The sequence below is a fragment of the Hyla sarda genome, chromosome 7 (assembly GCF_029499605.1).
Source record: "Hyla sarda isolate aHylSar1 chromosome 7, aHylSar1.hap1, whole genome shotgun sequence".
NCBI classification, from domain to species: domain Eukaryota; kingdom Metazoa; phylum Chordata; class Amphibia; order Anura; family Hylidae; genus Hyla; species Hyla sarda.
In genome coordinates this window covers 57619367-57643150 of record NC_079195.1, presented here as the reverse complement: position 1 = coordinate 57643150, position 23784 = coordinate 57619367, and the positions used below count along the sequence as shown (strand labels likewise).

Genomic DNA, 23784 nt, shown 5'->3' with positions numbered 1-23784 from the left:
GGGAAACACTGCCATAGAGGACTATTTATAGCAATAACTTGATTGCTAATACTATTCAGTGCTATGCATAGGGCATAGCACTGATCAGTATTTTTGGCAATCTTCTCCTCTGGTCTGCTGGAAGGCAGATCAGAGCAGAAGAAGCCGGAGGCAGTTGAGGGGACCTCCATCCGCCATGTCAGCTGATCTGATACCCGCGGGCGATCAGATCAGCATAAAATGTAGCTGCACTGCTGCAGATGCCATGATCTGTATTGATCACGGCATCTGAGGGGTTAATGGCGTACCTCCGTACAATTGTGGATGTCGGCCATTATCGGTGGGTCCCTGGCCATTTAATAAATTTGGTGCATGTACACTTCAACAACACCATCAAAACCTGTGTATAAAATCAGTGCAGCTACACTGACTTTGATAAATCTCCCCCTGTATTTTTTGAACTCCAAGGAAGTATGTAAACCTTTCCTAAACTCTTGGCAGTACAGGAAGTACAGCTGAGATGATTTTTTTTCATACCTGGGTTGTTTGAAGTTTACTCAAGGACAGAGGTGGCAGCAGTGCTCCCTGCTGCCGCCTCTGTCTGTATCAGGCACTGTCCAGAGTACAAGCAAATCTCCATAGCAAACCCATCCTGCTCTGGACAGTTCCTGAGAGGGACAGAGGTGGCAGCAGAGAGTGCTGTGGTCAGACTGAAAAGAACGATACAACTTACTGTAGAGCAGAGAGCAACTGATAAATACTGGAAGGATACAAATTTTTTAATAAAAGTAATTTACAAATCTGTATACATTTCTGGCACCAGTTGATTTGAATTTTTTTTTCCACTAGAGTACCCCTTTAAGGACTAAAGGATCCATCAGTATTCCCATTGTTCAGAGATAGTTTCACAGACATGAGCAGTATAAAGTAAATATTTCTGTTTGAGAGTGTATTAGAGTTTGTTCGAGAAGGCTTGGAGAGATGTCATACTTCTATGGGCTCTGGAACATTGTGATGGACTCATGTGGGCCAATTTTAATGTAAAACCACTATTGGGTCAGGGTCTTTGAAAACAGCCAACAAAGCACCCCCCCCCCCCCATTGTTTACAGGATCATTGCTTTATAGTTAAATGTATTTTTTTCTTGATGATATTTCTTGTTCATTTCTTTGTCTTATTGCGTGTCTTGTTGCACTTGTTGGTTTTTATTTAGTTTGATCACTTAACTAAACTATATGTATTCATTTAGCTGTTAAGTGATGACATATTTATTCACACATCATATAATCCACCATAACACAGTCTAACTTTCAATAATGCAGATTTACTGAGAGTAGAATGGAAGTTAGAAATCCACATGAATCTTATTCGTACCTTTTCTTTAATACATAATGGCATCTCTTTGTATGGTGCTATGCTTGCAATAGTTTCTTCATTTGGCAGTACAGAGAAAACCAGCAGAAGTAGCCAAGGGAAGACCTTTTCATCTACATGAAAACTTACAGGAAATGAACCATGAACAGCTGGAAACAAAAAAGGAAATAACATCGGGCATAATGTTAACACATATTACAGAAAACATATCTGATCCTTTATGCAAATATAGAGACTTTTTTTTTTAATAAGATTCAGGGTTAGACAGGCCTACTAGAATACTTATGAATCCCTCAGTTTGCTCAAGCCATAATTAAATAACAATGGGTGAGATTTATCAAAACCTGCCCAGAGGAAAAGTTGCTAGGTTGCCCATGGCAACCAATCAGATTTCTTCTTCACCTCTTCAAAATGAAAGAAGCAATCTGATTGGTTGTTATGGGCAACTCAGCAACTTTTCCTCTGGACAGCTTTTGATAAATCACCCCCATTATCCTTGGATCCAACATAACACAAAACTAACTGAAGTGGAGTTTGAAGCCAGTTATTACTAGGGATGAGTGAATCGAATCTGACGAATCCAAATTCATTACAAATTTCAGTAAAAATTTGGTTCGCAACGAATGCAAATTTCACAGTGATTCGATCGCGCAAATCGCTTTATTAAACTCTATTTAATGTTGTCCAGGCTCCAGGGCATCTAAAATGGCGGATCCACATGTGAGGGCATGGGGCAAGGAATCCTGTGAAGGCGAAAACAAGGGTCGGCGGGATGACTCTGAATCACATGCAGCATGCAGCCTATCAGCCAGCCACCCCTGTGATGTCACAGCCCTATATAATCGTCAGCCATTTGCGGCCAGTCACTTGAGCAGTTTATTGCAGAGAGAGAGAGGGACAAACAGCAATGTGTGTTTCACAGAAAAGCATTTTTACAGCAGCGATTCACCTCCTAGTCACATCAGTGTTCTATTGCAGAGAGAGAGGGACAGAGAGCAGTGTGTGTTGCACAGAAAAGCATTTTTAAAGCAGCGATTCACCTCCCAGTCACATCAGCATTCTATTGCAGAGAGGGACAGAGAGCAGTGTGTTGCACAGCAAAGCTTTTTTACAGCAGCAATTCACCTTAAGCCAAAATCCAACCTAGAAGCATTGAAAGGGAAGGGAGTGAGATTGAGAGAGAGTGCAATTTTGGGTGTAGTACACAGCGACTGTGTGCTGCAGCACTGGGATGTACAACAAATGAAATGCTAATAGTAGCCAGCCAGTTAGGAAGAGAAGCTCTAAAAGCATATTGTCCTCTATTAAGAGACAAATACTGTTTTAAGCGTAGTGGAGCATATTGTACTCCCCTCATATGCACACTAAGTATGTCAGGCAGAGGAGTGCTAGGATATTCACGGAGGAGTGGCAGAAGCTTAAATTCATCAGGCAGAGGTCACAGCAGACTAGGGGCGAGTGGCAGCAAGAGCTCCTGATATCAGCTAGCGGTCGTGTCTCGACCAGCAACCCATCTGCCATCATCGATTGGTTAACACGGTCATCCACTTCATCACAAGTGACATCTGACACCCCCAGTCAACAGTTGGTGGGTTCCTCAGACACAACCCTCAGTTGGCATGGCCTGGGAGCAGTCCCTATCCTTCCATTGCCTCTGTCCCATGCTGTTCCCTCCCCCACAGAAATTTCTTATGCTATGGGTTCAGCTCTACTATTTAGTGAGGACGATCTACTAGAGGACAGTCAGCATCTACTGCCCAGCCAAGAAGGGGAGGAGACATTCGCCGCTTCCTCCACTAGGCGGGCAAGTAGTGATGACGATAGTGATGTGGGAGGTGGTGTTGTGAGTGTTCAGGCTCCTGAAGCAGACACTGTTGAGGAACCTGAGGAGAACATTAGTGACGTGCAGACACAACTCGATAATGATGAAGCCAATCGCACTTGGAAGCCAGGTGCAGAAGGGGCTTCATCATCAGGAGAAGAGGGTTGCAGGTTACCCGGGACGCAGCAGCTGTGCCAGAAAGGTGGTAGCATGGTTGGCAGTCAGCATGGTGGCAGAAGTGGAGAGTCTGGGGTCAAACGTGCCCAGGGTAGTATACCTGCTTTGCGGCAGCCTACCTTCCTGGGAAGTAGTGGAACAGGGGTTCCTGGAGATGGCGGCAGTAGCAGTCAATCAGTGCAGATTGTTGGTGGGAAAATCGGCCGCTCGGCGGTGTGGCAGTTTTTCCTCAAGCATCCAGTGTTGGCACCACAGCCCTGCGTTAACATATGCAGCGTCACCATAAAGCGGCCTAGGAGAACCATGGCTCTGATGTGGTGGTCCAGCCTGCTGCATCACCCAGTGGCATGCCGCTCCCTGTTTCAGCCAGCCAAAGCGCCACCACCTCAGCCGAAGTGAGTTGTGTGTCATACCACTCTTCTGTCGCTCCAGATGCTCCCACTCCTCCTACTTCAAGTCAGTCATTCCGTGAGCAATCCATCGGGGAAGCCATGTCCAAGAGACAACTGTATGTTCCTGTCCAAGTTGCTGGTGCTTCAGTCCGTCCCTTTTCAAGTGGTGGACTCTGCACCTTTCACAGTACTGATGGCTTGTGCCAGGCCAAGGTGGAGAGTCCCAAGCCGTCATTTCTTTGCAAGGAAGGCAGTACCAGCCCTGCACAATTTTGTGGAACAGAAAGTGGACCAGTCCTTAAGCATGTCGGTGTGTACCAAAGTGCACAGCAGCACCCACTGGGTGAATGAGGTTCCTGCACAGCCACAACAGCAACTTGGAAAGGTTCCGACTCCACGCTCTCAGGTCATTGGTCCTGTGACAGTGTGCAACTCCGCCTCCTCATCCTCCACCGTCTCCTCAGCCTCCACTTCACGGACAAGTCTCAGTGCCCCTCCAGCATACCATGTGTGCAGAGCACGGCGGTGTCACGATGTTCTTCACATGGTTTGCCTTGATGAACGGAGTCGCACAGGGAAGGAACTGCTTAAAGTCATTCATCAAGAAATTGAATCATGGCTTACTCAATGAAAACTGGAAACAGGAACCATGGTGACCGACAACAAAAAGAACATCTTGTCTTCACTGCGACAAGGAAGCCTGAGACATGAGCCCTTCATGGCACTCGTATTCAATCTGGTTGACAGGCGGTTCCTGAAGTGTTCCCCCCATTTGCAAGACACCCTAACAATGGGAAGGAAACTTTGCATGCACTTCACCCACTCGTACACCGCAAAGCGCACCCTCCTTGAGCTGCAGCATCAGAACGTTATCCCCTAACATAGTCTGATTTGCGATGTTTCCACATGTTGGAATTCCACCCTCCATATATTCGACCGACTATACGAACAGAGAAAAGCCATCACGGATTTCTTGATGATCCAAGCGAATAGGGGGACTCCCCGTGTAACTTCAATGTCAACCTGTGGCAGCTCATATGTGACACCTGCCATTTGCTCAGGCCCTTTGAGGAAACCACATTATTAGTCAGCCACCAGGATTATGGGAGGAACAACTTCATCCCACTGCTTCATGGAAACAATGGCTGGTCAGGGCACTGGAGACGTAGCAACTACATCTCATGGCCACATGAGCCCAGTGGGGGCTGAACTGGAGGAGGAGGAGGAGGGGGAGGGGCACAGTGGAGCACAGTTTAGGTTTCGCGAGATGAGCGGTTATTCTAGTCATCTGACAGGAGAAGAGGAGCAGGAGCAGCTAGAGGAGCTAGAGGGTTATGAGGAAGGCAAGACAGAGGACCCAGACACACCTTGGCAGTATACAGTGGAGATGGAGGCAGGGAGCCCCTTCGAGTAACTTGCACAAATGGCACGATGCATGCTCACTTGCTTGCATAGTGATCACCAAATTGTTACCATTCAGCAGCGGGATGACTTCTGTATCTCCACCTTATTGGACCCTCGCTACCGGCACAAAATGGGGGCCTTTTTTACACCCACTGAGTGGGAGGACAAACTGATCTACTAAAGAGACATCCTTCACAGTCAGTTGGCCGATGCCTATCCGTGCCATCATCCTTCTTCTCACAGGTCTGACTCGGAGGGCCCTCTACACTCACCTTCCACTGCCATGGCTTCTGGGGAGGGGTGTGGTGGCAGCAGCAGCCTGAGTCTACAGTCACTGATGAGTATGTTCCTTCACCCACATAGTGAAGCAACTCATCAGCAGGAGGTAGACCCGGAGCAAGACCTGAACCAGCAGGTGATGGCAAACATTGACATGACCATACCAACACACCTTGAAGATCTGCTGTACTTTTGGGCAGCCAAACTTGATTTGTGGCTGCAACTGGCAGAGTTTGCCCTGAAAAAGCTGTCCTGCCCAGCCAGTAGTGGGCCATCAAAGTGGGTGTTTAGTGTGGCAGGGGCCAAAGTAACCCCAAGGAGAACTCGTCTGTCCACGAAAAATGTGGAGAGACTGACCTTTGTGAAGATGAATTAGGCATGGAACAGCCAGGATTTCCACCCACCAATGCCTGATACATCAGAGTAGATTGACCATGGTGCCACACCAACAATTCACAAATATGGATAGTGCAAAACATGTTTAAGGTGCTGCTCCCCAGTTACAGACATTCCTCGCCATCAGACCACAAGTAAGTATTGAGGATATCCATTAGCCAAAATGTAACTTTTCTTAGGATAAAATATACTTTTTATCAAACAAAAGAAAAGGTGTGCAAAAAACACCATCGCATAAAAAGGCTGCCCCCACAGAGAAACCTCTCCCTATTTCCCCCTACAAACACTGCCATTTCCCAGGGTTTTTAGGAGGAAATAGAGAGGTTTCTGTGTGGGGCCGCCTTTTTTAGGGCTAGTTACACTTGCCAAGAAGAAAATGAATAATGCGAGAGTAGGGTCTTACAGGGGAAGTTTTTACCCCCACCAGTAACAATGGACCAAACTTTGTTCCCTTCCACCTTTTAGAGGCCTTTGCATCACATCAATACTTTGTGGTACAGGTGGTACATGGTGTTTTTTGCAAACCTTTCCTTTTTTATTTTTTTTTTTAATACAAAAAAAAATTGGGGTCCATATATTTTATCCAGGTGGCATGGCTAGATGTGCATGGCGGCAGCAGCTACGTGAGTAGCGAGGACCGCTGAACTACCAGCGTTCTGCGGCATGCAGTGGCCCAGCTAATTCAGTGTGGAGAGTGAGGAAACTTGGAGAAATCTATAGATACCACTACACTAAAGATTTTTGCACCGCTGTGGGATCTTCCCAGCCCTCGGAAATCTATGACCCGGACTAGGTCTAAGAGAAGCCCACCAAAAATGACAACCTACTACTCACCCCAGCAGAAAAAGGGGAATGCGACCGGCAATAAGAGAATCCAAGTCTCCCAGATGCAGTTAAATTCCAGCGGAGGGACTGTGGCGAGAAACGAGCCGGCACGAAGTTCTCTGGCACAGCCGGATTACAGTCCCGCCCCCGGGAACCAGACGTCACGTCACGGTGGAAGTACAAGCCGGGAGGTGTCAGACGGGCGCAGCGTGGTGCCGTTACCAGGGAGCGGATTGCCTGGAGAGCAGAACTTACCCCCTTTCCCTCCCGGGAGCCCCCGGACCTCCGCAGCGAGACCCGCGCCTGGGACAGAGCGAGACTTGGTGAGTGTGCTTGACACATTGGAACACAGGACTGTGGTTGAAGTTGTGGCGGTGGGTGAGATTAGTCCGGTGCTTCCCCTGAGCCAAAGGAGCCAAGCAGTAAATACAGAAATGCTAGGGGTGAGTGAGAAAGGTATGTTAGAGGAAGGCTTTATGGACTATCCAGGATATCATAATAAAGTTATAAGCTCAGGAGGCTTAAAGGAACCCTCAAATCAAGGATGTAAACCAGGGGTGATTGAGGATTTAAGCCACCCCAATTCTCAGAGGAGATTAAGTTGGCAAGGAGGTGTTCCAACATTAGCCAGCCTTTCCGCCCCAGCGGCGTTTGGGCCAGAGTCACGTAGACAATCACTGAACTCTCATAAAGACTTGCCACTTACGCCTACTAGAGAAGTGAGAGCAAAAATTGAGACCAAGGGTATAGAAAGGGATACGATACTCTCAGATACTACACCACATCAATATGACCCCAAGGCCCCGGTCTCCGAAGCCTCTATCAGACACTTACTGGCCGATCTTCAAACCTCCTTTACTTCATCACTTTACGCAGCTGTTAGGAGCATACAAGGGGAAATTCAATCACTTGGTACCCGTACATCAGAGGTGGAAAACAAAGTGGAAGAAATAAACACAGCACATAATAAAACAGTTTCTAGAGTGGAAAAGCTGGAAGAAGAAGTGGACTTTTTAAAATTAAAACTAGCAGAAGTTGAGGATCGATCGAGGAGAAATAATATAAGGGTGAGGGGGATTCCCGAATCGATTAAACAGGGTGAATTACGAAATTTTCTTATAGAATTTTTTAGACAACTGTCACCCCAACTATCAGACTTAGATCTAACATTGGATAGAATTCATAGGGGGACATTTACTAATCTAGTCTATTCTGGGTATGCTTATAGACCAGCATATGTGGTAGTCTCCTGTCTATTGTGCTCCTAATTTATCAAAGGTCTCACAGCCCTTGATAAATTCTGTGCTCAGACTTCAGGGTCTACAGCTTAAACTGCATTTAGACCTGCTCCAACATGGTCTGACATTTCAGCGTATTTTGGGCAGATGCGACTTGTCGCACAAAAGTCGCACTTGATAAATTCAGCACCAATGCATTTTTCAATGCATTTCAGTCTAAAATAGACTTGCATGCATCATGTTCTAAAAATCCTCCACAGCAAAAGTCGCAGAAAAGTCACACATATTTAGACTGCGACTTTCTGTGGGACAAATTTAGACAGGAAAAAACAGTCTAAATCCTTTGATAAATCTCCCCCATAGACTCCCTAAACCCAAAGATTTGGCTCCAGCCAAACCAAGAGACACAATCCTGAGAGTTCACTTTTATGAAACAAAAGAAAAAATATTGTTAGCATTAACCCCTTAAGGACCAGGCCATTTTATACCTTAAGGACCGGAGCGTTTTTTGCAATTCTGACCACTGTCACTTTAAACATTAATAACTCTGGAATGCTTTTAGTTATCATTCTGATTCCAAGATTGTTTTTTCGTGACATATTCTACTTTAACTTAGTGGTAAAATTTTATGGTAACTTGCATCCTTTCTTGGTGAAAAATCCCAAAATTTGATGAAAAAAATGAAAATTTTGAATTTTTCTAACTTTGAAGCTCTCTGCTTGTAAGGAAAATGGATATTCAAAATAAAACATTTTTGGGTTCACATATACAATATGTCTACTTTATGTTTGCATCATAAAATTTATGAGTTTTTACTTTTGGAAGACACCAGAAGGCTTCAAAGTTCAGCAGCAATTTGGAAATTTTTCACAAAATGTTCAAACTCACTATTTTTCATGGACCAGTTCAGGTTTGAAGTGGATTTGAAGGGTCTTCATATTAGAAATACCGCATAAATGACCCCATTATAAAAACTACACCCCCCAAAGTATTCAAAATGACATTCAATAAGTGTATTAACCCTTTAGGTGTTTCACAGGAATAGCAGAAAAGTGAAGGAGAAAATTCACAATCTTCATTTTTTACACTCGCATGTTCTTGTAGACCCAATTTTTGAATTTTTGCAAGGGGTAAAAAGGAGAAAATTTTTACTTGTATTTGAAACCCAATTTCTCTCGAGTAAGCACATACCTCATATGTCTATGTTAATTGTTCGGCGGGCGCAGTAGAGGGCTCAGAAGGGAAGGAGCGTCAAATGGTTTTTGGGGGGCATGTCACCTTTAGGAAGCCCCTATGGTGCCAGGACAGCAAAAAAAACCACATGGCATACCATTTTGGAAACTAGACTCCTCAGGGAACGTAACAAGGGGTAAAGTAAACCTTAATACCCCACAGGTGATTCATGACTTTTGCATATGTAAAAAAAAAAAAAAAATGTCTTACCTAAAATGCTTGGTTTCCCAAAAATGTTACGTTTTTAAAAAGGATCATAGCAGAAAATACCCCCCAAAATTTGAAGCCCAATTTCTCCCGATTCAGAAAACACCCCATATGGGGGTGAAAAGTGATCTGCTGGCGCACTACAGGTCTCAGAAGAGAAGGAGTCACATTTGGCTTTTTGAAAGCAAATTTTGCTCTGGGGGCATGCCGCATTTAGGAAGCCCCTATGGTGCCAGAACCGCAAAAAAAAACACATGGCATACCATTTTGGAAACCAGACCCCTCGGGGAACGTAAAAAGGGGTAAAGTGAACCTTAATACCCTACAGGTGTTTCACGACTTTTGCATATGTTAAAAAAAAAAGAAAATTTTTTACCTAAAATGCTTGGTTTCCCAAAATTTTTACATTTTTAAAAAGGGTAATAGCAGAAACTACCCCCCAAAATTTGAAGCCCAATTTCTCCCGATTCAGAAAACACCCCATATGGGCGTGAGAAGTGCTCTGCTGGCGCACTACAGGTCTCAGAAGAGAAGGAGTCACATTTGGCTTTTTGAAAGCAAATTTTGCTCTGGGGGCATGCCGCATTTAGGAAGCCCCTATGGTGCCAGGACAGCAAAAAAAAAAAAACACATGGCATACCATTTTGGAAACTAGACCCCTCGGGGAACATAACAAGGGGTAATGTGAACCTTAATACCCCACAGGTGATTCACAACTTTTGTATATGTAAAAAAATATATATATTTTTACCTAAAATGTTGGTTTCCCAAAAATTTTTGATTTTTAAAAAGGGTAATAGCAGAAAATACCCCCCATAATTTGTAACACAATTTCTCCCGAGTACGGTGATACTCCATATGTGACCCTAAACTGTTGCCTTGAAATACGACAGGGCTCCAAAGTGAGAGCGCCATGCGCATTTGAGGCCTAAATTAGGGATTGCATAGGGGTGGACATAGGGGTATTCTACGCCAGTGATTCCCAAATAGGGTGCCTCCAGCTGTTGTAAAAGTCCCAGCATGCCTGGACAGTCAGTGGCTATCTGGTAATACTGGGAGTAGTTGTTTTGCAACAGCTGGAGGCTCCATTTTGGAAACAGTGGCGTACCAGACGTTTTTCATTTTTATTGGGGAGGGGAGGGGGGCTGTGTAGGGGTATGTGTATATGTAGTGTTTTTTACTTTTTATTTTATTGTGTGTTAGTGTAGTGTTTTTAGGGTACAGTCGCACGGGTGGGGGGTTCACAGTAGTTTCTCGCTGGCAGTTTGAGCAGCGGCAGAAAATTTGCCTCAGCTCAAACTTGCAGCCGCATACTTACTGTAATCCTCCGCCCATGTGAGTGTACCCTGTACGTTCACATTGGGGGGGGGGAACATCCAGCTTTTGCAAAACTACAACTCCCAGCATGTACGGTCTATCAGTGCATGCTGGGAGTTGTAGTTTTGCAACAGCTGGAGGCTCCGTTTTGGAAACGGTGGCGTACCAGACGTTTTTCATTTTTATTGTAGGTGTATGTGTATATGTAGTGTTTTTTTACTTTTTATTTTATTTTGTGTTAGTGTAGTGTAGTGTTTTTAGGGTACAGTCGCACGGGCGGGGGGTTCACAGTAGTTTCTCGCTGGCAGCTTGAGCTGCAGCAGAAAATTAGCTGCAGCTCAAATTTGCAGCCGGATACTTACTGTAATCCTCCGCCCATGTGAGTGTACCCTGTACATTCACATTGGGGGGGGGGGGGGGGAACATCCAGCTGTTGCAAAACTACAACTCCCAGCATGTACGGTCTATCAGTGCATGCTGGGAGTTGTAGTTTTGCAACAGCTGGAGACACACAGGTTGTGAAACACCGAGTTTGGCAACAAACTCAGTGTTTTGCAACCAGTGTGCCTTCAGCTGTTGCAAAAGCTACAACCCCCAGCATGTACGGACAGCGGAAGGGCATGCTGGGTCTTGTAGTTATGCAGCAGCCGGAGGCATACTACTTTGGCTGGGGATGCTGGGGATTGTAGTTATGCAATAGCTGGAGACACACTGGTTTGCTACTTAACTCAGTGTGCCTTCAGCTGTTGCAAAACTACAACTCTCAGCAGTCACCGACAGCCAACGGGCATGCTGGGAGTTGTAGTTATGCAACCAGCAGATGCACCACTACAACTCCCAGCATGCACTTAAGCTGTTTGTGCAAGCTGGGAGTTGTAGTTACACAACAGCTGAAGGTACACTTTTCAATAGAAAGAATGTGCCTCCAGCTGTTGCAAAACCATAAGTCCCAGCATGCCCATAAGTGCATGCTGGGAGTTGTGGTGGTCTGCCTCCTCCTGTTGCATAACTACAGCTCCCAGCATGCCCTTTTTGCATGCTGGGAGCTGTTGCTAAGCAACAGCAGGAGGCTGTCACTCACCTCCTGCTGCTGCTTGATCGCCGGACAGGTCAGTCCCGCCGCCGCCGCCGCCGTCGCTCCTGGGGCCCCCGATCCCAACATTAACGCCGGGGATCGGGGTCCCCAGCACCAGGGGTGCACGTCCCGCACCCGCTCACGTCCTCCGGAAGAGGGGCGGAGCGGGTGCGGGAGTGACACCCGCAGCAGGCGCCCTGATTGGTCGGCCGGTAATCCGGACGACGAATCAGGGCGATCGTGAGGTTGCACCAGTGCCACCTCACCCCTGCAGGCTCTGGCTGTTCGGGGCCGTCTCTGACGGCCCCGATCAGCCAGTAATTCCGGGTCACCGGGTCACTGGAGACCCGATTGACCCGGAATCGCCGCAGATCGCTGGACTGAATTGTCCAGCGATCTGCGGCCATCGCCGACATGGGGGGGCATAATGACCCCCCTGGGCGATATGCCGCGATGCCTGCTGAACGATTTCAGCAGGCATCCGGCCCCGGCTCCCCTCCGGCTAGCGGCAGGGGGCCGGGAAAGGACAGGACGTACTCCTACGTCCTCGGTCCTTAAGGACTCGGAAACGGGGGCATAGGAGTACGTCCATTGTCCTTAAGGGGTTAAGGAACCCCCCACCACTGTCTGAAAAATTTTCAAAACTGTCCTTGTTTCCGGATCTTTCAGCGGCTACTTTGATGAGAAGAAGGCAGTTTTCAGAAGGGACTCGTATTCTGAGAGATAACAACGTTAATTATAAATGGGGATTCCCGGTTAACCTGGTAGTATCATTTAAGGGTGACAATTTTGTGGTGAACTCCCCAACTAGGGAACTATGTGGAAGATGGGGTTTGTACTCAACCCAACAGGAACCTCATGATAGAAGTCCTTATCTACCTAAAGAATGGTCGGTGGTTAAACAGAAAATGGGTTAAAATTGGAATCAAGAGAGTATAAACCGATAGATGAAGTATTAGTGAAAATGTAATTTTTTTTGGGGTAAAAGTAGATAGGGGAAAAGGTTAATGGAATTAAAGCAGAAAGTCATTGCCCACAGGCGTTTTCCTTCTTTAGTAGTTTTCTGATTTTGCCTCTTGTTCTCTACGGTGGAAAACGATAGATATGTGTAGTTGTTATTAGTTGTCTTTCCCTCCACCACTAAGCCGGTACAGCTGACACAGGAGTATGGCAGAAGGTGTAAGCCATACTCTCCACCAAGCGTTCTCCGGGACGCCATTTGTTAATTTAGTATGTCTTGTGAAATGTCCAGGGAATAAAATTATTTCAAGGGACATAAGGGTTGTTTTGAATTGTATGTTTGTTTATGATTGCCTCTCCTTCCCCCCACCCAGAGTCACCCATGGGGAGTCCACGCCAAAAAGGAAAGATAGAAATTAATTGCATCAGGTATGGCATTGCGTGTGGTATCTTTGAACTGTAAAGGATTGAATTCCCCGATCAAGAGATCTAAGGTATGGAGCGAGGCGGTAGAACTTAAAACAGACATAATGTGCTTACAAGAGACACATTTAGCAATAAAAGACACTTTTAGGTTGAACCACAAAATGTTCCCTGTAATTTATCAGGCTCCAGCACCGAGTAAAAAAGGAGAGGTGGCACTAATCATCAGTAAGTCGATACAACTAATAGACCCAGTGGTAGATATTGATAAGGAAGGAAGATATGTGTCCCTCAGGTGCAGGATCGGAGGGATCTACTATGTATTTATTGGATTATATGCTCCAAACCGTAATCAAAACCGATTTTTGAATACGGTTCTTCGCAGAACTCCTTTTTCAGTTAGCGATAGAGTTGTGATTATGGGGGACTTTAACCAAACCATCTGGCCCTCAGTAGATTCATCATCTAAAGTAATAGGTAAAGAACCGACACCAATATCAAAAACTATTACAAAGTACGAATTATTTGACATTTGGAGGATCCAGCATCCCATAGAAAAAGACTTTACATTCTACTCACACGTGCATAAAGTATATACACGTATAGACTTTTTTCTTATTAACAGATCCCTCTTAGATTCAGTAGTAACATCCGAAATAAAAACAATAACATGGTCGGACCATGCCCCAATTATCTTGGTATTAAAAGGCCCTGGCTTAGTTACTCCAGATAGGCCATGGCGGGCTAGCTCTTGTTAATAAAGAAGAATATAAAAAATCAATGGCTTCTTTTATTGACACCTTTTTTTAAATAAATTCAGGATCAGTTAACTCTGCCTCCATGCTCTGGTGTATGTTTAAAGCAGCACTCAGAGGACACATTATAAGTTTAACAGCTCATTATAAAAAAGAAGATAGAGCTAAGAGAAGAGCGCTAACGATGGAGTTGGCAGATCTCCATAGAAGGAACAAAATTTTATTTAATAATTCCATAGCAACCCGCATATCAAGTATTACCGCTGATTTACATAATATGGATTTATATAAACTAAACAGAGCTCTAATTAATAAGAAAACAGATACATACTACCTAGCTAACAGACCAGGGAGATATTTAGCTAGACAAACAAAAATCAATTAAAAAAAGGGGGAAAATTGCATATATAACGTTACAAAATAATATTAGAATTTTTGATCCCAAAAGTATAGCCAATTCTTTCGCAGATTACTATGAGCAATTATACAACTTGAATAATAACTTAGAAACTACTCAACCCACCCCTGAAACAATAAAACACTTTTTATCTAAAATACCCTTACCACAACTTTCCGATGATCAAAGGTTGAGTTTAGAAGCCCCATTTCAAGTAGAGGAAGTGTTCCAACAAATACATAAATTAAAATTAGCTAAATCTCCAGGGCCAGATGGCTTAATAGGTGAAATTTACAAACCACAAGCAATAAGGCTAGCACCAGTGGTTACAAAGCTTTGCAATGAAATTTTTAATAAGGGTACAGTGCTGAAAGAGATGCTGGAGGCCCAGATTATATTAATCCCAAAGGAGGGGAAAGATCCCACGATCACATCCAATTGTAGACCTATATCGCTGCTGAATGAAGATATAAAAATATACGCCAAGTTATTAGCAGCGAGATTGGGTCCACTATTACCAGAATTGATCCATGTAGATCAAGTGGGTTTTGTTAAAGGCAGACAATCATCAGATGGGACCCGTTGCATACTGGACCTCATGGATTGGGTGGGTGGCGGTTGGATGCCTTCTCTCCTGCTGGGACTAGACGCAGAGAAGGCATTCGACCGCATCCATTGGGGCTATCTGTGTTCGGTAATGGAGAGGTTTGATCTGTCATCAGCGGTTATTGGGGCAATCATGGCCTTGTACACTGTTCCTAGTGCAAGGGTGCGAACAGAGGGGGCAACCTCTAGAACCTTTTCTATTTCTAATGGTACAAGGCAAGGTTGCCCCCTGTCTCCCCTGCTTTTTGTTCTAGCAATAGAACCACTAGCGGAGCAAATGAGAAGGTCGGGTGACATACGAGGCATCCCAGTAGGTATAGGCACTGGAGATTACCGAATAAATATTTTTGCAGATGACATACTGATTTCATGTGTCGATCCACTTAAATCTTTAAAATCAATAGTAAAGATATTAGAGGAGTTCAGCAAAGTAAGTTTTTATAAACTTAATATAACAAAATCTTTGGCCCTCATGCTTAATATTCAAAAATATTCATTCATGTGGACAGAGGAAAACATAACTTACTTAGGCATAAAATTAGGGACTACACTACAGCATACGGGGAAACTAAATGTGGATTCACTGATACTCCAAATGAAGCTGGATGTGGCAACTTACTCCAGACTGCCGATTTCTTGGCTGGGGAGGATGTCAATAGTTAAAATGATGCTGCTGCCTAAGATTTTATATATCTTTCGCAATATGCCAATCAAGATACCCAAAAAGTCAATTAAAATCCTTCAGCAAATAATATTAAACTATATTTGGAAAAACAAGAAACCAAGAACCTCTGCTCAAATACTATACCGTCCAATTAAAGAAGGGGGACTAGGCTGCCCAAACCTCTTAAAATATTAATACGCGTCCCTCTTAACCCAAGTTCAGAGATGATGGCATAATGAAGTGGGGATGCACTGGGTAGTCTTAGAAACTGAGCTGATGGGGGGAGTGCCCCCTGGGTTAGTTTTGTGGGTATCGGCCCTATTAAATAAGAAACTGGGAAGGGATGTTGCAACGGTTGTTGGGGGTTTGGAGGCCTGGCGGTACGCGTTGCAACATCAAATCCTAAACCCATGCATATTGGAGAATGTTTCACTGGCGGTAGTCCAGTCCCTTATACCAACAACAGACTTTGCTGTCTGGATGAAGAAGGGCATTTTAACATTAGTAGATATTGTGGGGGATATAGGACTGCTGCCATTTGAACATATCACAAAAAAATTTGAAATCCCTCCAAAAGACTTTTTCAAGTACTTGCAGCTGCGACATTGTGTCTCCTCTTTCGATTGGAGAGTTGAAGTAAAGTCAAGATATAATGAGTATTTCTTTAATAAAAAAGGGGGTAGAGGTGGGATATCTAGATCTTATAAAGCTTTACAACAAACAGATCCCAAAATAATGAATTTCCAGGTCAAATGGGAAATTGACCTAGGGTACTCTATCTCTGAAGAAACATGGCTGGGTATCTTTACTATCCCAGTTAAGACCTCACATTGTCTCTCCCATTTGGAGTCATCGCGTAAGTTACTATATAGGTGGTACCTGACCCCGGTTAAAATGGCCAAATTTAATACAAAGAATTCTCCGTTTTTTTGGCGGTGTAAGCTGGGGTTTGGTACATTAAAACATATTTGGTGGGATTGCCCACCCATAAAAAGGCTATGGGATGAGATATATGAATTACTGAAGCTATTGTGGGGAGAAACTACGGATGTTACCTGGGGGCCAGGAATGGCGCTATTATCAATGGGTTTGAATCACCTTCAACTGAAACACTCAGTGATAGCCTTCCATGTACTGGTTACAACAAGAGAGGCGATAGCCAGTTGTTGGAGTAGCCAAACTCTTCCAAATATAATTTCCGTTGTTAGAACATTGAAGCAAATATGTATTATGGAGAAACTAAGACTAAATAGGATTGTGAAGGATAAGTCAAAAGATAAATGGCAGGAGATCTGGGAAATTTTTTAAACCCAATTAAATAACTTGGTGTGAACCCCCCAAATACCAAGGGTGAACTCTGGGTGTGAGTGGAAAAGGGAGGCGGAGTGATAGTCAGGTGAGAGGGGTGAGAGAGAGGGAGAGATTGTAGGATGCTGTTAAGTAGAGGTTTTGTTTCTTTTGGGTTTTGTTTATGTATATGTGTGATAACTGTATCCTGAAAATAACAATAATAAAATATATTAAACACATATATTTTATCCTAAGCGTATTGTTAAAAGTTACATTTTATGTAATGCATATTCTCAATACTTACTTGTGCACACTAACACTTTTACAAAATAGACCGTTTTCTCCTGCCTAGGTGCCTCAGCTACTATTCTGATCCTGCCACCCACCCAATGCCACACATCTGATGCCAAGTTCACTCACCTTTGTCACCGGGTACTGGTATTGCCACCCACCGCTCCCCTCTGTTATCGGGTTACTTTCAGGACTCCTGATGCTGTTGCCACCTCCAGGCTGTCTCATTCTGCCACCATAAGTTCTTCTCGTGCTGATGCCACCTCTAGGCTGTCTCATTCTGCCACATATGTTCTCCTCATGCTTCCGCCACCTTCAGGCTGTGTCATTCAGCCACTATATGTTCTCCTCATGCTGAAACAAACTGCAGGCTGTGTCATTCAGGCACTATATGCTGCTGCCAACTCCAGGCTGTGTCATTCAGTGGCTATATGTTCTCCTCATGCTTCTGCCACCTCCACGCTGTGTCATTCAGCCACTTTATGGTCTCCTCATGCTGCCACCACCTCCATGCTGTGTCGTTCAGGCACTATATGGTCTCCTCATGCTGCCGCCACCTCTACACTGTGACATTCAGCCACTATATAGTCTCCTCATGCTGCTGCCAACTCCCGGCTGGGTCATTCAGCCACTATATGGTCTCCTCATCCTGCCGCCACCTCCACGCTATGTCTTTTAGCCACTATATGGTCTCCTCATGCTGCCACCAACTCCAGGCTGTGTCATTCAGCCACTATGTGGTCTCCTCATGCTGCCGCCACCTCCACGCTGTGTGATTCAGCCCCTATATGATCTCCTTATGCTGCCGCCACCTCTATGCCGGGTCATTCAGCCACTATATGGTCTCCTCATGCTGCCGCCACCTCCACGCTGTGTCATTCAGACCCTATATGGTCTCCTCATGCTTCCGCCACCTTCAGGATGTCTCATTTAGCCACTATATGTTCTCCTCATTTTGCTGCCACCTCCACGCTGTGTCATTCAGGCCCTATATGGTCTCCTCATGCTTCCACCAACTCCAGGCTGTGTCATTCAGCCACTATATGTTCTCCACATACTGATGCCACCTCCAGGCTCTGTCATTGTGGTGCTCTGCGACAGTGATTCTAATAACGACGCCTCTGATCTGCATGTCATACTGAATAACAGTATTATTTCACTAACCCAGCACACACCCTACGCGTGTTACAGCTAAGCAAAGTGTTCTAAACCCCTATTGAGGCCAGAAATAGCCATTTTTAATAGCTATTCGCCATGAACAAATTCGGACCAAAACAAATTTGGCGAATCGGCCTAATCAAATTTTTCAAAAATTCGCTCATCTCTAGTTATTACCAATAGTGTACATTTCTTATAGTACTAGACCTTGTTAATTATACTTTATTCAGTGACCATGCAATACCTAGCCCTAGAACAGGAACTCTTCTTGGGAGAAGTATAAGGGTATGTTCAAATGACGGAATTTCCATGCGGAATTTAATGGAAGAATTCCACCGGAAATTCTGCCACAATTTACTGTACTTTCATTTTAATGGGATTCTGCAGTCCCATTCAGACAGCAGAATTTCTGCCACGGGCATTTCGCAGCGGAAGTTCTGCTTTCTGCATGCCACAGAAATATTAGTTCAGACTTATATTTTGCGACATTTCGGGCAGTATCCTATTGAAGTTATTAGGGGTGGAATTTCATCAGAATTCTGTGAACACAGACATTCCACCGCAATTGTGTGAATGTACCCCCGGTCCTCCTTATATTACTTGTTCCTTTTAAATCAACTCCTGTCTTGTGCACAAAAATTGCATCAAAAACCACCACAATGACTTTATGTGGGATTCTAGTCTCTGGGTATGGTCACTTACATTTACAGTCAAAAATTATTCCCCTGCCCCTCCATTGTAAATGAGATTTATTTAAAAAATTTATAAACTTTAAGTTGTTTGAAAAAAAAAAAATCTAACAAAAACACCATTATATAACAAATGGTTTGGTGGTAGAAAAGCAATGCATTTATAGCAGATTCCCCTATGTAAAGTTTTGCAGATTGTGCTGTGGAAACAATGAGTATGTGTATATTCATAGATTTTTTTCTAAAAAGTTATTTACATAATCAGCACTAAAAATCTGCAATGGAAAATCTGCCCCAAAAATCTGGTGCCTCTTTGCAACCTTTATTATAGCTGAGTGTCCTGGTTCTTCACCCAAACTCATAACTTTACACTGTAAACCCCTAGAATGCTGTGACTCCTGTTTAGCAATCCCAGGGCTGAGCGACGACATTCAGCCATAATAACATCTCCTAAATGCACCAGTTTTATGCTTATGTAACACTGTTCTAAGTGTCTGTTATTTTTTATTTTCTATTCATTTAGTTTTTTTAGTTTGTACTTACTTGGGTTATTTGATTGGTCTTTAATGTCTATTTTATGTTCCTTGTACAATAAGATTCCACCTGCGGTCCGTATCTAGAAAAACAAGGAGAGCAGCTGATTTATTTGTTTTATATTATATTACAAACCAAAAACAATGAAAAAATTAACTGACTATGAATAAACAAGTTTCAATTTAGGCTAACATTGTTTATTGTTGGCAAATGTAGCATTGAGTATCTGTGTAATACAGGGTGGGCCATTTATATGGATATACTTTAATAAAATTGGAATGGTTGGTGACATTAACTTCCTGTTTGTGGCACATTAGTATATGTGAGGGGGGAAACTTTTCAAGATGGGTGGTGACCATGACGGCCATTTTGAAGTCGGCAATTTTGAATCCAACTTTTGTTTTTTCAATAGGAAGAGGGTCATGTGACACATCAAACTTATTGGGAATTTCACAAGAAAAACAATGATGTGCTTGATTTTAACGTAACTTTATTCTTTCATGAGTTATTTACAAGTTTCTGACCACTTATAAAATGTGTTCAATGTGCTGCCCATTGTGTTGGATTGTCAATGCAACCCTCTTCTCCAACTCTTCACACACTGATCGCAACAGCGCAGGAGAAATGCTAGCACAAGCTTCCAGTATCCGTATACACTGCTATATACTACTATATACACCGCAGGAGAAATGCTAGAACAGGCTTCCAGTATCCGTATACACTGCTATATACTACTATATACACCACAGGAGAAATGCTAGAACAGGCTTCCAGTATCCGTATACACTGCTATATACTACTATATACACCACAGGAGAAATGCTAGCACAGGCTTCCAGTATCCGTATACACTGCTATATACTACTATATACACCGCAGGAGAAATGCTAGCACAGGCTTCCAGTATCCGTACTTTCAGGTGCTGCACATCTCGTATCTTCACAGCATAGACAATTGCCTTCAGATGACCCCAAAGATAAAAGTCTAAGGGGGTCAGATCGGGAGACCTTGGGGGCCATTCAACTGGCCCACAATGACCAATCCACTTTCCAGGAAACTGTTCATCTAGGAATGCTCAGACTTGGCACATTCCCTGAGTTTTTCCAGCAAGATGGTGCACCACCACATTATGGGTGCCAGGTCTGAGCATTCCTAGATGAACAGTTTCCTGGAAAGTGGATTGGTCATCGTGGGCCAGTTGAATGGCCCCCGAGGTCTCCCGATCTGACCCCCTTAGACTTTTATCTTTGGGGTCATCTGAAGGCAATTGTCTATGCTGTGAACATACGTGATGTGTAGCACCTGAAACTACGGATTTTGGAAGCCTGTGCTAGCATTTCTCCTGCGGTGTTGCTATCAGTGTGTGAAGAGTGGGAGAAGAGGGTTGCATTGACAATCCAACACAATGGGCAGCACATTGAACACATTTTATAAATGGTCAGAAACTTGTAAATAACTCATGAAAGAATAAAGTTGCGTTAAAACCAAGCACATCATTGTTTTTCTTGTGAAATTCCCAATAAGTTTGATGTGTCATATGACCCTCTTCCTATTGAATAAACAAAAGTTGGATTCAAAATGGCCATCTTTAAAATGGCCACCATGGTCACCACCCATCTTGAAAAGTTTCCCCCCTCACATATACTAATGTGCCACAAACAGGAAGTTCACCAACCATTCCCATTTTATTAAGGTGTATCCATATAAATGGCCCACCCTGTACAATATTTAAATAGCCTACATTCCTTGGATCCGCACATATGTTTTTAGCATTCTGCTGTGTGGCTGCATTTACTGTGACCACACTACTGTATAGTGTCACTCACTGACCACACTGCTGTATAGTGGCACTCACTGACCACACTGCTGTATAGTGGCACTCACTGACCACACTGGTGTATGGTGGCACTCACTGACCACACTGCTGTACAGTGATACTCACTGACCACACTGCTGTATAGTGGCACTCACTGACCACACTGCTATATAGTGTCACACACTGACCACACTGCTGTATAGTGTCACTCATTGACCACACTGCTGTATAGTGGCACTCACTGACCACACTGCTGTACAGTGACACTCACTGACCACACTGCTGTATAGTGTCACTCACTGACCACACTGCTGTATAGTGTCACTCACTAACCACACTGCTGTATAGTGGCACTCACTGACCACTCTGCTGTATAGTGGCACTCACTGACCACACTGGTGTATAGTGGCACTACTGACCACACTGCTGTATAATGACACTCACTGACCACATTGCTGTATAGTGACACTCACTGACCACACTGCTATATGGCAACACCCACTGTCCACACTGCTGTATGGCTACACTCACCGACCACACTGCTATATGGTGGCACTCACTGACCACACTGCTGTATGTTTACACTCACTGACCACACTGCTGTATGGCTACACTCACTGACTGCACTGCTGTATGGCTGCACTCACTGACCACACTACTGTATAGCTACACTCATTGACCACACTGCTGTATAGCTACACTCACTTACCACACTGCTATGTGGTGGCACTCACTGACCACACTGTTATATGGCTACACTCACTGACCACACTGCTGTATGGCTACACTCACTGACCACACTGCTGTATGGCTACACTCACTGACTGCACTGATGTATGGTGGCACTTACTGACCACACTGCTGTATGGCTAAACTCACAGACCACACTGCTGTATGGTGGCACTCACTGACCACACTGCTGTATAGTGGCACTCACTGACCACACTGGTCTATGGTGGCACTCACTGACCACACTGCTGTATAGTGGCACTCACTGACCACACTGCTGTATAATGGCACTCACTGACCACACTGATGTATGGTGGCACTCACTGACCACACTGCTGTATAGTGGCACTCACTGACCACACTGCTGTATAGTGGCACTTACTGACCACACTGGTGTATGGTGGCACTCATTGACCACTCTGCTGTATAGTGGCATTCACTGACCACACTGGTATATAGTGGTACTCACTGACCACACTGCTGTATAATGACACTCACTGACCACACTGCTATATGGCTACACTCACTGACCACACTGCTGTATGGCTACACTCACTGACCACACTGCTATATTGTGGCACTCACTGACTGCACTGCTGTATGTTTACACTCACTGACCACACTGCTGTATGGCTACACTCACTGACTGCACTGCTGTATTGCCACACTCTCTGACCACACTACTGTATAGCTATACTCACTGACCACACTGCTGTATAGCTACACTCACTTACCACACTGCTATGTGGTGGCACTCACTGACCACACTGTTATATGGCTACACTCACTGACCACACTGCTGTATGTCTTCACTCACTGACCACACTGTTGTATGGCTACACTCACTGACTTCACTGTTTTATCGTAGCACATACTGACCACACTGCTGTATGGCTACACTCACAGACCACACTGCTGTATGGTGGCACTCACTGACTGCACTGACATTGAGGACAGGAATAGCCAAAGTTAGCTTAGTGTATGCCACTTTCCCCGCTCCTGCTGTGTGGCCTGCCATAACAACATGATCCTGTATACCTTAATGTCAAGAAACGTCTTAATCTAGTCACTAGACAAGGACCTAGCTTGACATTATAGAACAAGGAATCCGTTTTCAGGCTTGGGCAATAGTTATAATACCAGAATCAATATTTGCCTATGCTAGGTTAAGCTTGTATTTGATATTTTATACAATTTTCCTGTCTTTTCATCATGATGATTCAAAATATATATATATATATATATATATATATATATATATATATATATATATATATATATATATATATATATATATATATATTAATATAATTCCAAGTAAGTCAAAGATTGCCTTCACTATCATCAAGGAAAAAAACCTACTCACCAGGGAAATAAAGTGGAGATGATCAGTATCGGAATCAAGAGCCTTCCTCTGGATCTCATATTCCACAGTCAATGTCTCATCGGAATCACATATTATTTCCCTTGATTGTCCTTTTATGGAAAGTTGGCTTTCACTTAGAGAATAAAATTGCCCTAGCATGGCAGTATCTGTTAAATACCTATTTTCATCATCTTCATCATCATCATTTTCCTCAGGTGACAAAGTTGCCTGCAAAAAACAATATAAAAAAAGAAGTCACCATAAAGATCTCAGACTTCCAGTTCATACAGTGAAATATTGTTCAATTCATGACAATTCTCTCATTACCAGCTTCAACTCCAGTGGTGGAAATGTGTGGAGCAGCCATATCTATTTGATCTACTAGGTA

At 44.0% G+C, this 23784-nt stretch overlaps 1 pseudogene; it reads right to left on the bottom strand.

Moving 5' to 3' along the window:
* LOC130283127 (alpha-2-macroglobulin-like) overlaps positions 1 to 23784 on the bottom strand; it is a 198526-nt pseudogene that overhangs the window by 99903 nt on the left and 74839 nt on the right.